Source organism: Cervus elaphus, unplaced genomic scaffold (genome assembly GCF_910594005.1).
Source record: "Cervus elaphus unplaced genomic scaffold, mCerEla1.1, whole genome shotgun sequence".
NCBI lineage: Eukaryota > Metazoa > Chordata > Mammalia > Artiodactyla > Cervidae > Cervus > Cervus elaphus.
The window spans coordinates 256,012-274,342 of record NW_025316787.1 but is presented as its reverse complement, the minus strand read 5'-3'; positions in this window follow the sequence as shown (position 1 = coordinate 274,342).

Here is an 18,331-nt window from a genome sequence, read left to right as displayed (position 1 = left end):
CACATTTGCCTAGACCTGAGAGAAGCCTCCTCTTGAGGTGCTTGTGTTAAGGTGGTATTCCTCTGGATTCGAAGCCAGGGACTAACCTCTCATCTCGAGTTGATTTTTGGTCCACGGAGCTCTTTCGTGTTGCTACAGTGACGTCAGGATCCCTCTAGCCTTGAAACAGTGTTCTTGGGGTTTCTCTGGAGTGCCATCAAGGAAATCAAGGCTCCTTTCATGTTTGATGTGCAACACGGAATTGCTTTGCACGCAGTGCAGAGGAATCGGGCCTCATCTCGCGGCGAGAGGGAAGTCTCATGGCTTTTCTCGCGTTGCGGCGGGAAACTCGGGTATATTCTCGAGTTCCGACGGGGATGGCCCTTCCACACACTTGTTTGTTCAGCGACTTCAGAACTACTGCCTGGTTGCGAGGGACAACTCGGGATCCTCCTTAAGGCTTGGCAGGGCAATTGGGACGCCTCTCCAGCTGAGGTGGGAGACCAAGGGTCCCTTTCCACGTGCCACAGATATCCTGGGACTCCTATCAAGTTTCACGAGGAGTCAGGCATCGTCTCCTTTGGAGGCACTGATCTCCGCATCCCTCTGGAGTTGTCAAAGGATGTGAGGTCTCCTGTCGCGATGAGGTGGGGAACTAGGTCTTTCTCTGTGGTCTCTACAGGGGATTCAGACATCCTTTCGTCTTGGGAGATGCAAGACGAGCCTGCATTCAAGTCACTGCAGGGATATCCGGCCTTATTTCAAGTCAGGGCATCGCGGTGTCCATTCCAATTGAGGCCGCAAACTCAGGGTTCCTCTCACATCCCTAGAGCTGAGAGAAGCCTACTCTTGAGGTGCTTGTGGTAAGGTGGTGTTCGTCTGGAGTCGAATCCAGGGACTAACCTCTCATCTCGAGTTGATTTTTGGTCCACGGAGCTCTTTCGTGTTGCTACAGTGACCTCAGGATCCCTCTAGCCTTGAAACAGTGTTCTTGGGGTTTCTCTGGAGTGCCATCAAGGAAATCAAGGCTCCTTTCATGTGTGATGTGCAACACGGAATTGCTCTGCATGCAGCGCAGGGGAATCGGGCCTCATCTCGCGGCGAGGGGGAAGTCTCATGGTTTTTCTCGAGTTGCGGCGGGAACCTGGGGTATATTCTCGAGTTACGGCGGGGATGTCTTTTCCACACACGTGTTTGTTCAGCGACGTCAGGACTCCTGCCTAGTTGCGAGGGACAACTCGGGATTCTCCTCGAGGCTTGGCAGGGCAATTGGGACGCCTCTCCAGCTGAGGCGGGAGACCAAGGGTCCCTTTCCACGTGCCACAGGAATCCTGGGACTCCTATCAAGTTTCCCGAGGAGTCAGACATCATCTCCTTTGGAGGCACTGATCTCCGCGTACCTCTGGAGTTTTCAAAGGATGTGAGGCCTCCGGTCGCGATGAGGTGGGGAACTAGGTCTTTCTCTGTGGTCTCCACAGGGGATTCAGACATCCTTTCGTCTTGGGAGATGCAAGACGAGCCTGCATTCTAGTCACTGCAGGGATATCCGTCCTTATTTCGCGTCAGTGCATCGCGGTGTCCATTCCACTTGAGGCCTCAAACTCAGGGTTCCTCTCACATACCTAGAGCTGAGAGAAGCCTCCTCTTGAGGTGCTTGTGGTAAGGTGGTGTTCGTCTGGAGTCGAAGCCAGGGACTAACCTCTCATCTCGAGTTGATTTTTGGTCCACGCAGCTCTTTCGTGTTGCTACAGTGACCTCAGGATCCCTCTAGCCTTGAAACAGTGTTCTTGGGGTTTCCCTGGAGTGCCATCAAGGAAATCAAGGCTCCTTTCATGTGTGATGTGCAACACGGAATTGCTCTGCATGCAGTGCAGGGGAATCGGGCCTCATCTCGCGGCGAGGGGGAAGTCTCATGGTTTTTCTCGAGTTGCGGCGGGAACTTGGGGTATATTCTCGAGTTACGACGGGGATGGCCCTTCCACACACGTGTTTGTTCAGCGAGGTCAGGACTCCTGCCTAGTTGCGAGGGACAACTCGGGATTCCCCTCGAGGCTTGGCAGGGCAATTGGGACGCCTCTCCAGCTGAGGCGGGAGACCAAGGGTCCCTTTCCACGTGCCACAGGAATCCTGGGACTCCTATCAAGTTTCACGAGGAGTCAGACATCATCTCCTTTGGAGGCACTGATCTCCGCGTACCTCTGGAGTTTTCAAAGGATGTGAGGCCTCCGGTCGCGATGAGGTGGGGAACTAGGTCTTTCTCTGTGGTCTCCACAGGGGATTCAGACATCCTTTCGTCTTGGGAGATGCAAGACGAGCCTGCATTCAAGTCACTGCAAGGATATCCGTCCTTATTTCGAGTCAGTGCATCGCGGTGTCCATTCCACTTGAGGCCGCAATCTCAGGGTTCCTCTCACATACCTAGAGCTGAGAGAAGCCTCCTCGTGAGGTGCTTGTGGTAAGGTGGTATTCCTCTGGAGTCGAAGCCAGGGACTAACCTCTCATCTCGAGTTGATTTTTGGTCCACGCAGCTCTTTCGTGTTGCTACAGTGACCTCAGGATCCCTCTAGCCTTGAAACAGTGTTCTTGGGGTTTCCCTGGAGTGCCATCAAGGAAATCAAGGCTCCTTTCATGTGTGATGTGCAACACGGAATTGCTCTGCATGCAGCGCAGGGGAATCGGGCCTCATCTCGCGGCGAGGGGGAAGTCTCATGGTTTTTCTCGAGTTGAGGCGGGAACTTGGGGTATATTCTCGAGTTCCGACGGGGATGGCCCTTCCACACACGTGTTTGTTCAGCGACGTCAGGACTCCTGCCTAGTTGCGAGGGACAACTGGGGATTCTCCTCGAGGCTTCGCAGGGCAATTGGGACGCCTATCCAGCTGAGGCGGGAGACCAAGGGTCCCTTTCCACGTGCCACAGGAATCCTGAGACTCCTATCAAGTTTCACGAGGAGTCAGGCATCGTCTCCTTTGGAGGCACTGATCTCCGCGTACCTCTGGAGTGTTCAAAGGATGTGAGGCCTGCAGTCGTGTTGAGGTGGGGAACTAGGTCTTTCTCTGTGGTCTCTACAGGGGATTCAGACATCCTTTCGTTTTGGGAGATGCAAGACGAGCCTGCATTCAAGTCACTGCAGAGATATCCGGCCTTATTTCGAGTCAGGGCATCGCGGTGTCCATTCCACTTGAGGCCGCAAACTCAGGATCCCTATCACATATGCCTAGAGCTGAGAGAAGCCTCCTCTTGAGGTTCTTGTGGTAAGGTGGTATTCCTCTGGATTCGAAGCCAGGGACTAACCTCTCATCTCGAGTTGATTTTTGGTCCACGGAGCTCATTCGTGTTGCTACAGTGACCTCAGGATCCCTCTAGCCTTGAAACAGTGTTCTTGGGCTTTCTCTGGAGTGCCATCAAGGAAATCAAGGCTCCTTTCATGTGTGATGTGCAACACGGAATTGCTCTGCACGCAGTGCAGGGGAATCGGGCCTCATCTCGCGGCGAGGGCGAAGTCTCATGGTTTTTCTCGAGTTGCGGCGGGAACCTGGGGTATATTCTCGAGTTACGGCGTGGATGGCCCTTCCACACACGTGTTTGTTCAGCGACGTCAGGACTCCTGCCTAGTTGCGAGGGACAACTCGGGATTCTCCTCGAGGCATGGCAGGGCAATTGGGACGCCTCTCCAGCTGAGGCGGGAGACCAAGGGTCCCTTTCCACGTGCCACAGATATCCTGGGACTCCTATCAAGTTTCACGAGGAGTCAGGCATCGTCTCCTTTGGAGGCACTGATCTCCGCATCCCTCTGGAGTTGTCAAAGGATGTGAGGCCTCCTGTCGCGATGAGGTGGGGAACTAGGTCTTTCTCTGTGGTCTCTACAGGGGATTCAGACATCCTTTCGTCTTGGGAGGTGCAAGACGACCCTGCATTCAAGTCACTGCAGGGATATCCGGCCTTATTTCGAGTCAGGGCATCGCGGTGTCCATTCCACTTGAGGCCGCAAACTCAGGGTCCCTCTCACATACCTAGAGCTGAGAGAAGCCTCCTTTGAGGTGCTTGTGGTAAGGTGGTATTCCTCTGGAGTCGAATCCAGGGACTAACCTCTCATCTCGAGTTAATTTTTGCTCCACGGAGCTCATTCGTGTTGCTACAGTGACCTCAGGATCCCTCTAGCCTTGAAACAGTGTTCTTGGGCTTTCTCTGGAGTGCCATCAAGGAAATCAAGGCTCCTTTCATGTGTGATGTGCAACACGGAATTGCTCTGCACGCAGTGCAGGGGAATCGGGCCTCATCTCGCGGCGAGGGTGAAGTCTCATGGTTTTTCTCGAGTCGCGGCGGGAACCTGGGGTATATTCTCGAGTTACGGCTGGGATGGCCCTTCCACACACGTGTTTGTTCAGCGACGTCAGGACTCCTGCCTAGTTGCGAGGGACAACTCGGGATTCTCCTCGAGGAATGGCAGGGCAATTGGGACGCCTCTCCAGCTGAGGCGGGAGACCAAGGGTCCCTTTCCACGTGCCACAGGAATCCTGGGACTCCTATCAAGTTTCACGAGGAGTCAGGCATCGTCTCCTTTGGAGGCACTGATCTCCGCGTACCTCTCGAATTTTCAAAAGATTTGAGGCCTCCGCTCGCGATGAGGTGCGGAACTAGGTCTTTCTCTGTGGTCTCCACAAGGGATTCAGACATCCTTTCGTCTTGGGAGATGCAAGACGAGCCTGCATTCAAGTCACTGCAGGGATATCCGGCCTTATTTCGAGTCAGGGCATCGCGGTGTCCATTCCAATTGAGGCCGCAAACTCAGGGTTCCTCTCACATACCTAGAGCTGAGAGAAGCCTCCTCTTGAGGTGCTTGTGGTAAGGTGGTGTTCGTCTGGAGTCGAAGCCAGGGACTAACCTCTCATCTCGAGTTGATTTTTGGTCCACGCAGCTCTTTCGTGTTGCTACAGTGACCTCAGGATCCCTCTAGCCTTGAAACAGTGTTCTTGTGGTTTCTCTGGAGTGCCATCAAGGAAATCAAGGCTCCTTTCATGTGTGATGTGCAACACGGAATTGCTCTGCATGCAGTGCAGGGGAATCGGGCCTCATCTCGCGGCGAGGGGAAAGTCTCATGGTTTTTCTCGAGTTGCGGCTGGAACCTGGGGTATATTCTCGAGTTACGGCGGGGATGTCTTTTCCACACACGTGGTTGTTCAGCGACTTCAGGACTACTGCCTAGTTGCGAGGGACAACTCGGGATTCTCCTCGAGGCTTGGCAGGGCAATTGGGACGCCTCTCCAGCTGAGGCGGGAGACCAAGGGTCCCTTTCCACGTGCCACAGGAATCCTGGGACTCCTATCAAGTTTCCCGAGGAGTCAGACATCATCTCCTTTGGAGGCACTGATCTCCGCGTACCTCTGGAGTTTTCAAAGTATGTGAGGCCTCCGGTCGCGATGAGGTGGGGAACTAGGTCTTTCTCTGTGGTCTCCACAGGGGATTCAGACATCCTTTCGTCTTGGGAGATGCAAGACGAGCCTGCATTCAAGTCACTGCAGGGATATCCGTCCTTATTTCGAGTCAGTGCATCGCGGTGTCCATTCAACTTGAGGCCGCAATCTCAGGGTTCCTCTCACATACCAAGAGCTGAGAGAAGCCTCCTCTTGAGGTGCTTGTGGTAAGGTGGTGTTCGTCTGGAGTCGAAGCCAGGGACTAACCTCTCATCTCGAGTTGATTTTTGGTCCACGCAGCTCTTTCTTGTTGCTACAGTGACCTCAGGATCCCTCTAGCCTTGAAACAGTGTTCTTGGGGTTTCTCTGGAGTGCCATCAAGGAAATCAAGGCTCCTTTCATGTTTGATGTGCAACACGGAATTGCTTTGCACGCAGTGCAGAGGAATCGGGCCTCATCTCACGGCGAGAGGGAAGTCTCATGGTTTTTCTCGCGTTGCGGCGGGAACCTGGGGTATATTCTCGAGTTCCGACGGGGATGGCCCTTCCACACACGTGTTTGTTCAGCGACTTCAGGACTACTGCCTAGTTGCGAGGGACAACTCGGGATTCTCCTCGAGGCTTGGCAGGGCAATTGGGACGCCTCTCCAGCTGAGGTGGGAGACCAAGGGTCCCTTTCCACGTGCCACAGATATCCTGGGACTCCTATCAAGTTTCACGAGGAGTCAGGCATCGTCTCCTTTGGAGGCACTGATCTCCGCATCCCTCTGGAGTTGTCAAAGGATGTGAGGCCTCCAGTCACGATGAGGTGGGGAACTAGGTCTTTCTCTGTGGTCTCTACAGGGGATTCAGACATCCTTTCGTCTTGGGAGATGCAAGACGACCCTGCATTCAAGTCACTGCAGGGATATCTGGCCTTATTTCGAGTCAGGGCATCGCGGTGTCCATTCCACTTGAGGCCGCAAACTCAGGGTCCCTCTCACATACCTAGAGCTGAGAGAAGCCTCCTCTTGAGGTGCTTGTGGTAAGGTGGTATACCTCTGGAGTCGAAGCCAGGGACTAACCTCTCATCTCGAGTTGATTTTTGGTCCACGGAGCTCATTCGTGTTGCTACAGTGACCTCAGGATCCCTCTAGCCTTGAAACAGTGTTCTTGGGCTTTCTCTGGAGTGCCATCAAGGAAATCAAGGCTCCTTTCATGTGTGATGTGCAACACGGAATTGCTCTGCACGCACTGTAGGGGCATCGGGCCTCATCTCGCGGCGAAGGCGAAGTCTCATGGTTTTTCTCGAGTTGCGGCGGGAACCTGGGGTATATTCTCGAGTTCCGACGGGGATGGCCCTTCCACACACGTGTTTGTTCAGCGACGTCAGGACTCCTGCCGAGTTGCGAGGGACAACTCGGGATTCTCCTCGAGGCTTGGCAGGGCAATTGGGACGCCTCTCCAGCTGAGGTGGGACACCAAGGGTCCCTTTCCACGTGCCACAGGAATCCTGGGACTCCTATCAAGTTTCACGAGGAGTCAGGCATCGTCTCCTTTGGAGGCACTGATCTCCGCGTACCTCTCGAGTTTTCAAAAGATTTGAGGCCTCCGGTCGCGCTGAGGTGGGGAACTAGGTCTTTCTCTGTGGTCTCCACAGGGGATTCAGACATCCTTTCGTCTTGGGAGATGCAAGACGAGCCTGCATTCAAGTCACTGCAGGGATATCCGGCCTTATTTCGAGTCAGGGCATCGCGGTGTCCATTCCACTTGAGGCCGCAATCTCAGGGTTCCTCTCACATACCTAGAGCTGAGAGAAGCCTCCTCTTGAGGTGCTTGTGGTAAGGTGGTGTTCGTCTGGAGTCGAAGCCAGGGACTAACCTCTCATCTCGAGTTGATTTTTGGTCCACGCAGCTCTTTCGTGTTGCTACAGTGACCTCAGGATCCCTCTAGCCTTGAAACAGTGTTCTTGGGGTTTCCCTGGAGTGCCATCAAGGAAATCAAGGCTCCTTTCATGTGTGATGTGCAACACGGAATTGCTCTGCATGCAGTGCAAGGGAATCGGGACTCATCTCGCGGCGAGGGGGAAGTCTCATGGTTTTTCTCGAGTTGCGGCGGGAACCTGGGGTATATTCTCGAGTTACGGCAGGGATGTCTTTTCCACACACGTGGTTTTTCAGCGACGTCAGGACTCCTGCCTAGTTGCGAGGGACAACTCGGGATTCTCCTCGAGGCTTGGCAGGGCAATTGGGACGCCTCTCCAGCTGAGGCGGGAGACCAAGGGTCCCTTTGCACGTGCCACAGGAATCCTGGGACTCCTATCAAGTTTCACGAGGAGTCAGGCATCGTCTCCTTTGGAGGCACTGATCTCCGTGTCTCTCTGCAGTTTTCAAAGGATGTGAGGCCTCCAGTCGCATTGAGGTGGGGAACTAGGTCTTTCTCTGTGGTCTCTACAGGGGATTCAGACATCCTTTCGTCTTGGGAGATGCAAGACGAGCCTGCATTCAAGTCACTGCAGGGATATCCGGCCTTATTTCGAGTCAGGGCATCGCGGTGTCCATTCCACTTGAGGACGCAAACTCAGGGTCCCTCTCACATACCTAGAGCTGAGAGAAGCCTCCTCTTGAGGTGCTTGTGGTAAGGTGGTATTCCTCTGGAGTCGAATCCAGGGACTAACCTCTCATCTCGAGTTGATTTTTGGTCCACGGAGCTCTTTCGTGTTGCTACAGTGACCTCAGGATCCCTCTAGCTTGAAACAGTGTTCTTGGGCTTTCTCTGGAGTGCCATCAAGGAAATCAAGGCTCCTTTCATGTGTGATGTGCAACACGGAATTACTCTGCATGCAGTGCAGGGGAATCGGGCCTCATCTCGCGGCGAGGGGGAAGTCTCATGGTTTTTCTCGAGTTGCGGCGGGAACCTGGGGTATATTCTCGAGTTACGGCGGGGATGTCTTTTCCACACACGTGGTTGTTCAGCGACGTCAGGACTCCTGCCTAGTTGCGAGGGCCAACTCGGGATTCTCCTCGAGGCTTGGCAGGGCAATTGGGACGCCTCTCCAGCTGAGGTGGGAGACCAAGGGTCCCTTTCCACGTGCCACAGGAATCCTGGAACTCCTATCAAGTTTCCCGAGGAGTCAGACATCATCTCCTTTGGAGGCACTGATCTCCGCGTACCTCTGGAGTTTTCAAAGGATGTGAGGCCTCCGGTCGCGATGAGGTGGGGAACTAGGTCTTTCTCTGTGGTTTCCACAGGGGATTCAGACATCCTTTCGTCTTGGGAGATGCAAGACGAGCCTGCATTCAAGTCACTGCAGGGATATCCGTCCTTATTTCGAGTCAGGGCATCGCGGTGTCCATTCCACTTGAGGCCGCAATCTCAGGGTTCCTCTCACATATCTAGAGCTGAGAGAAGCCTCCTCTTGAGGTCCTTGTGGTAAGGTGGTGTTCGTCTGGAGTCGAAGCCAGGGACTAACCTCTCATCTCGAGTTGATTTTTGGTCCACGGAGCTCTTTCGTGTTGCTACAGTGACCTCAGGATCCCTCTAGCCTTGAAACAGTGTTCTTGGGGTTTCCCTGGAGTGCCATCAAGGAAATCAAGGCTCCTTTCATGTGTGATGTGCAACACGGAATTGCTCTGCATGCAGCGCAGGGGAATCGGGCCTCATCTCGCGGCGAGGGGGAAGTCTCATGGTTTTTCTCGAGTTGAGGCGGGAACTTGGGGTATATTCTCGAGTTCCGACGGGGATGGCCCTTCCACACACGTGTTTGTTCAGCGACATCAGGACTCCTGCCTAGTTGCGAGGGACAACTCGGGATTCTCCTCGAGGCTTGGCAGGGCAATTGGGACGCCTCTCCAGCTGAGGTGGGAGACCAAGGGTCCCTTTGCACGTGCCACAGGAATCCTGGGACTCCTATCAAGTTTCCCGAGGAGTCAGACATCATCTCCTTTGGAGGCACTGATCTCCGCGTACCTCTGGAGTTTTCAAAGGATGTGAGGCCTCCGGTCGCGATGAGGTGGGGAACTAGGTCTTTCTCTGTGGTCTCCACAGGGGATTCAGACATCCTTTCGTCTTGGGAGATGCAAGACGAGCCTGCATTCAAGTCACTGCAGGGATATCCGTCCTTATTTCGAGTCAGGGCATCGCGGTGTCCATTCCACTTGAGGCCGCAATCTCAGGGTTCCTCTCACATATCTAGAGCTGAGAGAAGCCTCCTCTTGAGGTCCTTGTGGTAAGGTGGTGTTCGTCTGGAGTCGAAGCCAGGGACTAACCTCTCATCTCGAGTTGATTTTTGGTCCACGGAGCTCTTTCGTGTTGCTACAGTGACCTCAGGATCCCTCTAGCCTTGAAACAGTGTTCTTGGGGTTTCCCTGGAGTGCCATCAAGGAAATCAAGGCTCCTTTCATGTGTGATGTGCAACACGGAATTGCTCTGCATGCAGCGCAGGGAATTGGGCCTCATCTCGCGGCGAGGGGGAAGTCTCATGGTTTTTCTCGAGTTGAGGCGGGAACTTGGGGTATATTCTCGAGTTACGACGGGGATGGCCCTTTCACACACGTGTTTGTTCAGCGACGTCAGGACTCCTGCCTAGTTGCGAGGGACATCTGGGGATTCTCCTCGAGGCTTGGCAGGGCAATTGGGACGCCTATCCAGCTGAGGCGGGAGACCAAGGGTCCCTTTCCACGTGCCACAGGAATCCTGAGACTCCTATCAAGTTTCATGAGGAGTCAGGCATCGTCTCCTTTGGAGGCACTGATCTCCGCGTACCTCTGGAGTGTTCAAAGGATGTGAGGCCTGCAGTCGCGTTGAGGTGGGGAACTAGGTCTTTCTCTGTGGTCTCTACAGGGGATTCAGACATCCTTTCGTCTTGGGAGGTGCAAGACGACCCTGCATTCAAGTCACTGCAGGGATATCCGGCCTTATTTCGAGTCAGGGCATCGCGGTGTCCATTCCACTTGAGGCCGCAAACTCAGGGGCCCTCTCACATACCTAGAGCTGAGAGAAGCCTCCTCTTGAGGTTCTTGTGGTAAGGTGGTATTCATCTGGAGTCGAATCCAGGGACTAACCTCTCATCTCGAGTTGATTTTTGCTCCACGGAGCTCATTCGTGTTGCTACAGTGACCTCAGGATCCCTCTAGCCTTGAAACAGTGTTCTTGGGCTTTCTCTGGAGTGCCATCAAGGAAATCAAGGCTCCTTTCATGTGTGATGTGCAACACGGAATTGCTCTGCACGCAGTGCAGGGGAATCGGGCCTCATCTCGCGGCGAGGGCGAAGTCTCATGGTTTTTCTTGAGTTGCGGCGGGAACCTGGGGTATATTCTCGAGTTACGGCGGGGATGGCCCTTCCACACGCGTGTTTGTTCAGCGACGTCAGGACTCCTGCCTAGTTGCGAGGGACAACTCGGGATTCTCCTCGAGGAATGGCAGGGCAATTGGGACGCCTCTCCAGCTGAGGCGGGAGACCAAGGGTCCCTTTCCACGTGCCACAGGAATCCTGGGACTCCTATCAAGTTTCACGAGGAGTCAGGCATCGTCTCCTTTGGAGGCACTGATCTCCGCGTACCTCTCGAGTTTTCAAAAGATTTGAGGCCTCCGGTCGCGATGAGGTGCGGAACTAGGTCTTTCTCTGTGGTCTCCACAGGGGATTCAGACATCCTTTCGTCTTGGGAGATGCAAGACGAGCCTGCATTCAAGTCACTGCAGGGATATCCGGCCTTATTTCGAGTCAGGGCATCGCGGTGTCCATTCCAATTGAAGCCGCAAACTCAGGGTTCCTCTCACATACCTAGAGCTGAGAGAAGCCTCCTCTTGAGGTGCTTGTGGTAAGGTGGTGTTCGTCTGGAGTCGAAGCCAGGGACTAACCTCTCATCTAGAGTTGATTTTTGGTCCACGCAGCTCTTTCGTGTTGCTACAGTGACCTCAGGATCCCTCTAGCCTTGAAACAGTGTTCTTGGGGTTTCTCTGGAGTGCCATCAAGGAAATCAAGGCTCCTTTCATGTGTGATGTGCAACACGGAATTGCTCTGCATGCAGTGCAGGGGAATCGGGCCTCATCTCGCGGCGAGGGGGAAGTCTCATGGTTTTTCTCGAGTTGCGGCGGGAACCTGGGGTATATTCTCGAGTTACGGCGGGGATGTCTTTTCCACACACGTGGTTGTTTAGCGACGTCAGGACTCCTGCCTAGTTGCGAGGGACAACTCGGGATTCTCCTCGAGGCTTGGCAGGGCAATTGGGACGCCTCTCCAGCTGAGGCGGGAGACCAAGGGTCCCTTTCCACGTGCCACAGGAATCCTGGGACTCCTATCAAGTTTCCCGAGGAGTCAGACATCATCTCCTTTGGAGGCACTGATCTCCGTGTCCCTCTGCAGTTTTCAAAGGATGTGAGGCCTCCGGTCGCGATGAGGTGGGGAACTAGGTCTTTCTCTGTGGTCTCCACAGGGGATTCAGACATCCTTTCGTCTTGGGAGATGCAAGACGAGCCTGCATTTAAGTCACTGCAGGGATATCCGTCCTTATTTCGAGTCAGGGCATCGCGGTGTCCATTCCACTTGAGGCCGCAATCTCAGGGTTCCTCTCACATACCTAGAGCTGAGAGAAGCCTCCTCTTGAGGTGCTTGTGGTAAGGTGGTGTTCGTCTGGAGTCGAAGCCAGGGACTAACCTCTCATCTCGAGTTGATTTTTGGTCCACGCAGCTCTTTCGTGTTGCTACAGTGACCTCAGGATCCCTCTAGCCTTGAAACAGTGTTCTTGGGGTTTCTCTGGAGTGCCATCAAGGAAATCAAGGCTCCTTTCATGTTTGATGTGCAACACGGAATTGCTTTGCACGCAGTGCAGAGGAATCGGGCCTCATCTCACGGCGAGAGGGAAGTCTCATGGTTTTTCTCGCGTTGCGGCGGGAACCTGGGGTATATTCTCGAGTTCCGACGGGGATGGCCCTTCCACACACGTGTTTGTTCAGCGACTTCAGGACTACTGCCTAGTTGCGAGGGACAACTCGGGATTCTCCTCGAGGCTTGGCAGGGCAATTGGGACGCCTCTCCAGCTGAGGTGGGAGACCAAGGGTCCCTTTCCATGTGCCACAGATATCCTGGGACTCCTATCAAGTTTCACGAGGAGTCAGGCATCGTCTCCTTTGGAGGCACTGATCTCCGCATCCCTCTGGAGTTGTCAAAGGATGTGAGGCCTCCAGTCACGATGAGGTGGGGAACTAGGTCTTTCTCTGTGGTCTCTACAGGGGATTCAGACATCCTTTCGTCTTGGGAGATGCAAGACGACCCTGCATTCAAGTCACTGCAGGGATATCCGGCCTTATTTCGAGTCAGGGCATCGCGGTGTCCATTCCACTTGAGGCCGCAAACTCAGGGTTCCTCTCACATACCTAGAGCTGAGAGAAGCCTCCTCTTGAGGTGCTTGTGGTAAGGTGGTATTCCTCTGGAGTCGAATCCAGGGACTAACCTCTCATCTCGAGTTGATTTTTGGTCCACGGAGCTCATTCGTGTTGCTACAGTGACCTCAGGATCCCTCTAGCCTTGAAACAGTGTTCTTGGGCTTTCTCTGGAGTGCCATCAAGGAAATCAAGGCTCCTTTCATGTGTGATGTGCAACACGGAATTGCTCTGCACGCAGTGTAGGGGAATCGGGCCTCATCTCGCGGCGAAGGCGAAGTCTCATGGTTTTTCTCGAGTTGCGGCGGGAACCTGGGGTATATTCTCGAGTTCCGACGGGGATGGCCCTTCCACACACGTGTTTGTTCAGCGACGTCAGGACTCCTGCCTAGTTGCGAGGGACAACTCGGGATTCTCCTCGAGGCTTGGCAGGGCAAATGGGACGCCTCTCCAGCTGAGGCGGGAGACCAAGGGTCCCTTTGCACGTGCCACAGGAATCCTGGGACTCCTATCAAGTTTCACGAGGAGTCAGGCATCGTCTCCTTTGGAGGCACTGATCTCCGTGTCTCTCTGCAGTTTTCAAAGGATGTGAGACCTCCAGTCGCATTGAGGTGGGGAACTAGGTCTTTCTCTGTGGTCTCTACAGGGGATTCAGACATCCTTTCGTCTTGGGATATGCAAGACGTGCCTGCATTCAAGTCACTGCAGGGATATCCGGCCTTATTTCGAGTCAGGGCATCGCGGTGTCCATTCCACTTGAGGACGCAAACTCAGGGTCCCTCTCACATACCTAGAGCTGAGAGAAGCCTCCTCTTGAGGTGCTTGTGGTAAGGTGGTATTCCTCTGGAGTCGAAGCCAGGGACTAACCTCTCATCTCGAGTTGATTTTTGGTCCACGGAGCTCTTTCGTGTTGCTACAGTGACCTCAGGATCCCTCTAGCTTGAAACAGTGTTCTTGGGGTTTCTCTGGAGTGCCATCAAGGAAATCAAGGCTCCTTTCATGTGTGATGTGCAACACGGAATTGCTATGCATGCAGTGCAGGGGAATCGGGCCTCATCTCGCGGCGAGGGGGAAGTCTCATGGTTTTTCTCGAGTTGCGGCGGGAACCTGGGGTATATTCTCGAGTTACGGCGGGGATGTCTTTTCCACACACGTGGTTGTTCAGCGATGTCAGGACTCCTGCCTAGTTGCGAGGGACAACTCGGGATTCTCCTCGAGGCTTTGCAGGGCAATTGGGACGCCTCTCCAACTGAGGTGGGAGACCAAGGGTCCCTTTGCACGTGCCACAGGAATCCTGGGACTCCTATCAAGTTTCCCGAGGAGTCAGACATCATCTCCTTTGGAGGCACTGATCTCCGCGTACCTCTGGAGTTTTCAAAGGATGTGAGGCCTCCGGTCGCGATGAGGTGGGGAACTAGGTCTTTCTCTGTGGTCTCCACAGGGGATTCAGACATCCTTTCGTCTTGGGAGATGCAAGACGAGCCTGCATTCAAGTCACTGCAGGGATATCCGTCCTTATTTCGAGTCAGGGCATCGCGGTGTCCATTCCACTTGAGGCCGCAATCTCAGGGTTCCTCTCACATATCTAGAGCTGAGAGAAGCCTCCTCTTGAGGTCCTTGTGGTAAGGTGGTGTTCGTCTGGAGTCGAAGCCAGGGACTAACCTCTCATCTCGAGTTGATTTTTGGTCCACGCAGCTCTTTCGTGTTGCTACAGTGACCTCAGGATCCCTCTAGCCTTGAAACAGTGTTCTTGGGGTTTCCCTGGAGTGCCATCAAGGAAATCAAGGCTCCTTTCATGTGTGATGTGCAACACGGAATTGCTCTGCATGCAGTGCAGGGGAATCGGGCCTCATCTCGCGGCGAGGGGGAAGTCTCATGGTTTTTCTCGAGTTGCGGCGTGAACCTGGGGTATATTCTCGAGTTCCGACGGGGATGGCCCTTCCACACACGTGGTTGTTCAGCGACGTCAGGACTCCTGACTAGTTGCGAGGGACAACTCGGGATTCTCCTCGAGGCTTGGCAGGGCAATTGGGACGCCTCTCCAGCTGAGGCGGGAGACCAAGGGTCCCTTTCCACGTGCCACAGGAATCCTGGGGCTCCTATCAAGTTTCACGAGGAGTCAGGCATCGTCTCCTTTGGAGGCACTGATCTCCGTGTCTCTCTGCAGTTTTCAAAAGATGTGAGGCCTCCAGTCGCAATGAGGTGGGGAACTAGGTCTTTCTCTGTGGTCTCTAAAGGGGATTCAGACATCCTTTCGTCTTGGGAGATGCAAGACGGGCCTGCATTCAAGTCACTGCAGGGATATCCGGCCTTATTTCGAGTCAGGGCATCGCGGTGTCCATTCCACTTGAGGCCGCAAACTCAGGGTCCCTCTCACATACCTAGAGCTGAGAGAAGCCTCCTCTTGAGGTGCTTGTGGTAAGGTGGTATTCCTCTGGAGTCGAAGCCAGGGACTAACCTCTCATCTCGAGTTGATTTTTGGTCCACGGAGCTCATTCGTGTTGCTACAGTGACCTCAGGATCCCTCTAGCCTTGAAACAGTGTTCTTGGGCTTTCTCTGGAGTGCCATCAAGGAAATCAAGGCTCCTTTCATGTGTGATGTGCAACACGGAATTGCTCTGCACGCAGTGCAGGGGAATCGGGCCTCATCTCGCGGCGAGGGCGAAGTCTCATGGTTTTTCTTGAGTTGCGGCGGGAACCTGGGGTATATTCTCGAGTTACGGCGGGGATGGCCCTTCCACACACGTGTTTGTTCAGCGACGTCAGGACTCCTGCCTAGTTGCGAGGGATAACTCGGGATTCTCCTCGAGGCATGGCAGGGCAATTGGGACGCCTCTCCAGCTGAGGCGGGAGACCAAGTGTCCCTTTCCACGTGCCACAGGAATCCTGGGACTCCTCTCAAGTTTCACGAGGAGTCAGGCATCGTCTCCTTTGGAGGCACTGATCTCCGCGTACCTCTCGAGTTTTCAAAGGATTTGAGGCCTCCGGTCGCGATGAGGTGGGGAACTAGGTCTTTCTCTGTGGTCTCTACAGGGGATTCAGACATCCTTTCGTCTTGGGAGATGCAAGACGAGCCTGCATTCAAGTCACTGCAGGGATATCCGGCCTTATTTCGAGTCAGGGCATCGCGGTGTCCATTCCACTTGAGGACGCAAACTCAGGGTCCCTCTCACATACCTAGAGCTGAGAGAAGCCTCCTCTTGAGGTGCTTGTGGTAAGGTGGTATTCCTCTGGAGTCGAAGCCAGGGACTAACCTCTCATCTAGAGTTGATTTTTCGTCCACGGAGCTCTTTCGTGTTGCTACAGTGACCTCAGGATCCCTCTAGCCTTGAAACAGTATTCTTGGGGTTTCTCTGGAGTGCCATCAAGGAAATCAAGGCTCCTTTCATGTTTGATGTGCAACACGGAATTGCTTTGCACGCAGTGCAGGGGAATCGGGCCTCATCTCGCGGCGAATGGGAAGTCTCATGGTTTTTCTCGCGTGGCGGCGGGAACCTGGGGTATATTCTTGAGTTCCGACGGGGATGGCCCTTCCACACACATGTTTGTTCAGCGACTTCAGGACTACTGCCTAGTTGCGAGGGACAACTCGGGATTCTCCTCGAGGCTTGGCAGGGCAATTGGGACGCCTCTCCAGCTGAGGTGGGAGACCAAGGGTCCCTTTCCACGTGCCACAGATATCCTGGGACTCCTATCAAGTTTCACGAGGAGTCAGGCATCGTCTCCTTTGGAGGCACTGATCTCCGCATCCCTCTGGAGTTGTCAAAGGATGTGAGGCCTCCTGTCGCGATGAGGTGGGGAACTACGGCTTTCTCTGTGGTCTCTACAGGGGATTCAGACATCCTTTCGTCTTGGGAGATGCAAGACGACCCTGCATTCAAGTCACTGCAGGGATATCCGGCCTTATTTCGAGTCAGGGCATCGCGGTGTCCATTCCACGTGAGGCCGCAAACTCAGGGTCCCTCTCACATACCTAGAGCTGAGAGAAGCCTCCTCTTGAGGTGCTTGTGGTAAGGTGGTATTCCTCTGGAGTCGAATCCAGGGACTAACCTCTCATCTCGAGTTGATTTTTGGTCCACGGAGCTCATTCGTGTTGCTACAGTGACCTCAGGATCCCTCTAGCCTTGAAACAGTGTTCTTGGGCTTTCTCTGGAGTGCCATCAAGGAAATCAAGGCTCCTTTCATGTGTGATGTGCAACACGGAATTGCTCTGCACGCAGTGCAGGGGAATCGGGCCTCATCTCTCGGCGAGGGCGAAGACTCAAGGTTTTTCTCGAGTTGCGGCGGGAACCTGGGGTATATTCTCGAGTTACGGCGGGGATGGCCCTTCCACACACGTGTTTGTTCAGCGACGTCAGGACTCCTGCCTAGTTGCGAGGGATAACTCGGGATTCTCCTCGAGGCATGGCAGGGCAATTGGGACGCCTCTCCAGCTGAGGCGGGAGACCAAGGGTCCCTTTCCACGTGCCACAGGAATCCTGGGACTCCTATCAAGTTTCACGAGGAGTCAGGCATCGTCTCCTTTGGAGGCACTGATCTCCGCGTACCTCTCGAGTTTTCAAAGGATTTGAGGCCTCCGGTCGCGATGAGGTGGGGAACTAGGTCTTTCTCTGTGGCCTCTACAGGGGATTCAGACATCCTTTCGTCTTGGGAGATGCAAGACGAGCCTGCATTCAAGTCACTGCAGGAATATCCGGCCTTATTTTGAGTCACGGCATCGCGGTGTCCATTCCAATTGAGGCCGCAAACTCAGGGTTCTTCTCACATACCTAGAGCTGAGAGAAGCCTCCTCTTGAAGTGCTTGTGGTAAGGTGGTGTTCGTCTGGAGTCGAATCCAGGGACTAACCTCTCATCTCGAGTTGATTTTTGGTCCACGGAGCTCTTTCGTGTTGCTACAGTGACCTCAGGATCCCTCTAGCTTGAAACAGTGTTCTTGGGGTTTCTCTGGAGTGCCATCAAGGAAATCAAGGCTCCTTTCCTGTGTGATGTGCAACATGGAATTGCTCTGCATGCAGTGCAGGGGAATCGGGCCTCATCTCGCGGCGAGGGGGAAGTCTCATGGTTTTTTTCGAGTTGCGGCGGGAACCTGGGGTATATTCTCGAGTTCCGACGGGGATGGCCCTTCCACACACTTGGTTGTTCAGCGACGTCAGCACTCCTGCCTAGTTGCGAGGGACAACTGGGGATTCTCCTCGAGGCTTGGCAGGGCAATTGGGACGCCTCTCCAGCTGAGGCGGGAGACCAAGGGTCCCTTTCCACGTGCCACAGGAATCCTGGGACTCCTACCAAGTTTCACGAGGAGTCAGGCATCGTCTCCTTTGGAGGCACTGATCTCCGTGTCCCTCTGCAGTTTTCAAAGGATGTGAGGCCTCCAGTCGCATTGAGGTGGGGAACTAGGTCTTTCTCTGTGGTCTCTACAGAGGATTCAGACATCCTTTCGTCTTGGGAGATGCAAGACGAGCCTGCATTCAAGTCACTGCAGGGATATCCGGCCTTATTTCGAGTCAGGGCATCGCGGTGTCCATTCCACTTGAGGACGCAAACTCAGGGTCCCTCTCACATACCTAGAGCTGAGAGAAGC